Genomic DNA, 6744 nt, shown 5'->3' on the forward strand with positions numbered 1-6744 from the left:
GGCTGACGACGTGACTGCTGCGCCCGCCCGCCTGCCACCGCCATTACTGCCGGCCCACTTTCGGTCGCTTTGACCAACGCGCCAGGCTGGCGCTGCTGGGTCGCCTCGAGTCGCGGCATAGGCTCCGCAACCGAAGAGGCGCGACGGTGGCCCAAGTGGCGGTGCGGTTGCCTGCATGCAGCAACTGGCGCGCCGGTTGCTTGACGCGTGGGCCTGGGCTTCCAAGCTGTCGTGTCAGAAGTCGGAGAAGCGCGTCCACCTGGCGCGGTTGCATGCCGCCTGCATGGCTGCCCGCCCCTTCCGCCCGTTGGTCTGGGCAAAAGTGGGGGGTCGCTCGTAACCGCTGGGCGGTCGTGCGCACCACGCGCGGCGGTTTGGCTTCTTCTGCCCTGAGCCGGTTTGCATGACATGTGGGACCCAGCCCCCGAGTCGCAGGGGAGGGTCTTGGAGCGTGTTGGAGAAGACTCAGCCCGCGGCGTCTGGGGGCGCACGTAGGGAGAGTTGCCTTTAAAAGGAGGGAGACTCCTTTCAGAAGGCAACCATGTCTTCTTCCTCCCTTATGCGTCGTGTCTTTCCATCTTCCAAGCCCCCGGATGGGGGGTATCCGCCGCCTTTCCGCCTCCTCGTTGGAGGAACGCGACTCCATGGGAGTTGGTACCTCTCAGCCATCGTTCGGCTTCAAGAATTTTCATCATGCAGCCCGGCTGCACCCCTCCACCGGTGGTCACCCAGGATGGCGACCTCCGGCTTGATGGTGGGGGAAAGCGAGCCGGGCTGCGGCCTCTGCCCCTCCCTCAGCCTCAAGGATTTTCATCACCAGGGCTGGGGAGGGAAGTGCGCCGAGTTGAGGTCGGCCCCCGTGTGGGCGGCGGCCCGCTCCTTCACTCAGTGATGGGGGGGAGGAGCGGTTGTTGTCCGTGGCGCTGGCAGCTGCAGCGTGTCCGGTCTTCAGACGCGAGTGGCTTCGGAGCCGCTCGCGGCGCCGGCGTCCGCCACGACAGCTGGAAGAGGTTCTTCCGCCGGTGCGATAGCCGGGGCCGGCCACGGACTGACCTCCAACTCTACGGCCTTCTGCCCGTCCTTGCCTCACGAGTTTTGTCGTGGGCGGGGGCCTCTTGGCAGCAGCATCCGCCCTAGGGTCAGTGCTGCCGCTGTTCGACCCCCCGGAGCAGAAGTCGTCGTTGTCGCCGCTGCTGGGGCAGGTGACGGCGCGCCATTCGTCGGCCTTCCGTTGCTCCGCAGGCCTTCCCCCTCGGAGTGGGGTCGTTCGTACCTGCGGAGGGGGAACCGGAGTTCCGTTTGTAATGGCATCTCGAATGCCGGTGAGTTTGTTCATTGCGGCTGTCGGGGCCTGAACATGTATGTAATTTCGGCACGGAGCCGTGTTTTTTCCTCATTTTCGAGCGCTAAGTCTCGCCTGTTGATTATCTGAACCGCTTTACCAAGCATGAGTCGCCCCGTGTCAAGGTGACGAGTGAGGTATCCGTATCCTGGAGGCGTAGGAATCCCTCGGCCCGATCGGCCTTGTTGTCTGGGGCTCCTCTAGCTTAGTTAAAGAGACCCCTCGGCCGCCCTTCGATGAGCCGAGGCCAGGGGTAGCGATATCAGTATGAACAGAGGCGGAGTTGGCTCGAGAATGGGAACCTGGTTGGCCGGAGCCTAGCCGTGTTGTCCGTCAGCGGAGCCGACGCCAAAGTCGATCAGCCGAGGCCTCGGGTCGGGCTGGCGCCCTTGGAAGCCGGTTGGCCGAGGCCCCAGGGGTAACCGGCCGAGCCGCCTGCTCGAGCCGGATTCCCGGAGGAGTCCCTGGACCGCGTCGCTGTCCGAGGCTGGGTCGGACTTTGCTGAAGACGTCGTCGATGCCGAGGGTGCTACGGCTCCCTTCAGCGTGAAGATCCGAGCCTACAGGATCAGATCGTCTTGTAGCGTGTGCCTTCTGCGGCCGCCGAGGCCAGAAAAACACACCCTCGCCGTGCTTGCGAAGCTGCGTCTTTTTTCCTCTTGTTTCGAGCATCTGGACTCTCTGTCGATAACAGGGATGTTTGTGTGAGCGAGAGTTGCTTCTCGCGGAAGGGACGAGTGAGGTATCCGTATCCCAGAGGCGTGGGAATCCCTCGGCTCGGTCGGCCTTGCCGCTTACGCGTACTTTCACCCGTCCATGAGGCCCTGTCCCCGACTCAGTCGAGAAAGCTTGAAGGACTGCTTCGGCAGGAGAGCTTCCGAACGTGAAGACTTGTTCGGTCCACGGAGTCGCTTTATCCGAGCGCGAGTTACTTATCGCAGAAGGTGATGAGTGAGGTATCCGTATCCCGGAGGCGTAGGAGTCCCTCGGCTCGGTCAGCCTTGGCTGCTTACGTGTACTCCGTCGTTTCCAGGATCCGCTTTCCGAAGTAGTCAAGAAGCATGAAAGTAATCCCGCTAAAAAGAGATCCTTTTTCGAGGAAAAATTCGACGCAGAGGGGGTCTTCCCCCTTTTAGCCCCCGAGGGAGGGTCGGGTTTTGCCGAGGCTAGGCCGACCCTTCCTTGACGACTAAACTTTGCGTAGGTGCGAGGTATATGAACAACTTGGAAACATCTTAAGGGTAGAAGCGACGTAGCTGTTTGATGTTCCAAGCGTTGCCGTAGATCTCGCCTTGATTGTTGGCCAGCTTGTACGTTCCGGGCTTCAGAACTTTGGCGATGACGAATGGCCCTTCCCAGGGGGGCGTGAGCTTGTGCCTCCCTCGGGCGTCTTGCCGCAGCCGAAGCACCAGATCGCCCACCTGGAGGTCTCGGGACCGGACCCCTCGGGCGTGGTAGCGTCGCAGGGACTGCTGGTACCGCGCCGAGTGTAGTAAGGCCCTGTCCCGAGCCTCCTCCAGCTGGTCCAGCGATTCTTCTCGGCTAGCTTGGTTGCTTTGATCGGTGTAGGCCCTCGTCCTCGGGGAGTCGTATTCCAGGTCAGTGGGCAAGATAGCTTCAGCCCCGTAGACCAGGAAAAACGGCGTGAAACCCGTGGCACGACTCGGCGTCGTCCTTAGGCTCCAGACCACCGAGGGGAGTTCCTTCATCCACCGCTTGCCGAACTTGTTGAGGTCGTTGTAGTTCCGAGGCTTGAGCCCTTGTAGAATCATGCCGTTGGCACGCTCTACTTGCCCATTCGAAATGGGATGAGCCACGGCGGCCCAGTCCACCCGGATATGGTGATCCTCGCAAAAATCCAAGAATTTTTTGCCGGTGAACTGGGTGCCGTTGTCGGTGATGATGGAGTTCGGGACCCCGAAGCGATGGATGATGTTGGTGAAGAACGCCACCGCCTGCTCGGACCTGATGCTGTTCAGAGGTCGGACCTCGATCCACTTGGAGAATTTGTCGATGGCGACCAGCAGGTGCATGTAGCCCCCGGGCGCCTTCTGCAAGGGACCGACGAGGTCCAGACCCCATACAGTGAAGGGCCAGGTGATGGGTATCGTCTGCAGAGCCTGAGCGGGCAGGTGGGTCTGCTTCGCATAGAATTGGCACCCTTCGCAGGTGCGGACAATTCTAATGGCGTCATCCACCGCCGTTGGCCAGTAGAAGCCTTGCCGGAAAGCATTCCCGACAAGGGCTCGGGGCGCTGCGTGGTGGCCGCAAGCCCCCGAGTGTATTTCTTGCAGCAGTTCCCGACCTTCGGCGATGGAGATGCATCGCTGGAGGATGCCCGAGGGGCTGCGATGGTAGAGCTCCTCTTCATCGCCAAGCAAGACGAACGACTTGGCGCGTCGCGCTACCCGCCGAGCCTCGACTTGGTCGGGGGGTAGCTCTCCTCGACGGAGATATTGCAGGTACGGGGCCTGCCAATCTCGATCTAGCGTGGCCCCGCTCTGCTCTTCCTCGACGTCCAGTGCCTCGCCCTCAGGGGCCGAGGGTACCTCAGGCAGTGCCGAGGGTGCCTCGGGCTGAGCCGAGGGTACCTCGGGCTCGGGCGCGTCGTCGATCTTGACGGAGGGTTGATGCAGATCCCGGGAGAAGACGTCCGGGGGGACCGTCGTTCGCCCCGAGGCTATTTTAGCTAGCTCGTCTGCGGTTTCGTTGTAGCGCCGAGCGATGTGGTTGAGCTCGAGCCCGAAGAACTTGTCTTCCAGGCGCCGAACCTCGTCGCAGTGGGCCTCCATCTTCGGGTCGCGGCAGTGGGAGTTCTTCATGACTTGGTTGATGACGAGCTGCGAATCACCGCGGGCGTCGAGGCGTCTGACCCCTAGCTCGATGGCGATCCGCAACCCGTTGACCAGAGCTTCGTACTCGGCCACATTGTTGGACGCCGGGAAATGGAGGCGCAGCACGTAGCGCAAGTGCTTTCCGAGGGGCGAGATGAAGAGCAGGCCCGCGCCGGCTCCTGTCTTCGTCAGCGACCCGTCGAAAAACATGATCTAGAGCTCCGGTTGGATCGGAGCCGTCGGCAACTGGGTGTCAACCCATTCGGCCACGAAGTCCGCCAACACCTGGGACTTGATGGCCTTCCGAGGGGCGAACGAGATCGTTTCGCCCATGATTTCCACCGCCCACTTTGCGATCCTGCCCGAGGCCTCTCGGCACTGGATGATCTCCCCCAGGGGGAAGGATGACACCACAGTTACCGGATGAGACTCGAAGTAGTGTCGTAGCTTCCGCCTTGTCAGGATCACAGCATACAGCAGCTTTTGAACTTGTGGGTAGCGGATCTTGGTCTCGGACAGTACTTCGCTGACGAAGTAGACCGGCCTCTGAACGGGCAATGCATGCCCTTCCTCTTGCCTCTCGACCACAATCGCGGCGCTAACCACCTGAGTGGTCGCGGCGACGTAGACCAAGAGGGCTTCTCCATCCGCCGGGGGCACCAAGACAGGCGCCTTTGTAAGGAGCGCCTTCAGGTTCCCGAGGGCTTCCTCGGCCTCAGGGGTCCAAGCGAAACACTCGGCCTTCCTTAAGAGGCGGTACAGAGGCAGACCTCTTTCGCCGAGGCGTGAGATGAAGCGGCTCAGGGCCGCGAGGCATCCCATGACCCTCTGTACACCTTTTAAGTCCTTGATGGGTCCCATGCTGGTGATGGCCGCGATCTTCTCCGGGTTGGCTTCAATGCCTCGCTCGGAGACGATGAACCCTAGGAGCATGCCTCGGGGCACCCCGAAGACACACTTCTCCGGATTGAGCCTGACTCCTTTCGCCTTGAGACATCGGAATGTCACTTCAAGGTCGGAGAGGAGGTCGGAAGCCTTCCTTGTCTTGACTACGATGTCATCGACGTAGGCCTCGACTGTGCGACCGATGTGTTCGCCGAACACATGGTTCATGCACCGCTGGTACGTCGCGCCCGCATTCCTCAAACCGAACGGCATGGTGACATAGCAGTACATGCCGAACGGCGTGATGAAAGAAGTCGCGAGCTGGTCGGACTCTTTCATCCGGATCTGGTGATACCCTGAGTAGGCATCGAGGAAGGACAGGGTTTCGCACCCAGCGGTGGAATCCACGATTTGATCGATGCGAGGCAGAGGGTAGGGAACCTTCGGATATGCTTTGTTGAGACCAGTGTAGTCTACACACATCCGCCATTTCCCCCCTTTCTTCCTCACAAGCACAGGGTTGGCAAGCCATTCGGGATGGAATACCTCTTTGATGAACCCTGCTGCCATTAGCTTGTGGATCTCTTCGCCAATCACTCTGCGCTTCTCCTCGTCGAATCGGCGCAGAGGCTGCCTGATGGGTCGGGCTCCGGCCCGAATATCCAGCGAGTGCTCGGCGACATCCCTCGGTATGCCGGGCATGTCCGAGGGACTCCACGCAAAGACGTCGGCGTTTGCGCGGAGAAAGTCGACGAGCACTGCTTCCTATTTGGGGTCGAGCCCGGAACCGATCCGGATCTGCTTGGTGGTGTCGCCACTGGGGTCAAGAGGGACGGCCTTAACCGTCTCCGCTGGCTCGAAGTTGCCGGCATGGCGCTTCACGTCTGGCACCTCCTTGGAGAGGTTCTCCAGGTCGGCGATGAGGGCCTCGGACTCGGCGAGGGCCTCGGCGTACTCCACGCACTCCACGTCGCATTCGAACGCGTGTTTGTACGTGGGGCCGACGGTGATGACCCCGTTGGGGCCCGGCATCTTGAGCTTCAGGTAGGTGTAGTTGGGGACGGCCATGAACTTCGCGTAGCATGGCCTCCCTAGTACGGCGTGGTAGGTTCCTCGGAACCCGACCACCTCGAACGTCAGGGTCTCCCTTCGGAAGTTGGAGGGCGTCCCAAAGCAGACGGGGAGGTCGAGTCGCCCGAGGGGCTGGACGCGCTTCCCAGGGATGATCCCGTGGAAGGGCGCCGCGCCTGCTCGGACGGAGGACAGATCGACGCGCAGGAGCTTGAGGGTCTCGGCGTAGGTGATGTTGAGGCAGCTGCCCCCATCCATCAGGACCTTGGTGAGCCTGACATTGCCGACAACGGGGTCGACGACGAGCGGGTATTTCCCCGGGCTCGGCACATGGTCGGGGTTGTCGGCCTGGTCGAAGGTGATGGGCTTGTCGGACCAGTCTAGGTAGACTGGCGCCGCCACCTTCACCGAGCAGACCTCCCGGCGCTCTTGCTTGCGATGCTGAGCTGAGGCATTCGCCGCATGTCCTCCATAGATCATGAAGCAGTCGCGGACCTCGGGGAACTCTCCTGCTTGGTGATCTTCGTTCTTGTCGCCGTCGCGGGCCCTGTCACCCTCGGCGGGTGGCCTGGCCCTGTGGAAGTGACGCCGAAGCATAACGCACTCCTCGAG

Source organism: Zea mays, chromosome 9 (assembly GCF_902167145.1).
Source record: "Zea mays cultivar B73 chromosome 9, Zm-B73-REFERENCE-NAM-5.0, whole genome shotgun sequence".
In the NCBI taxonomy this organism is placed as follows: Eukaryota; Viridiplantae; Streptophyta; class Magnoliopsida; order Poales; family Poaceae; genus Zea; species Zea mays.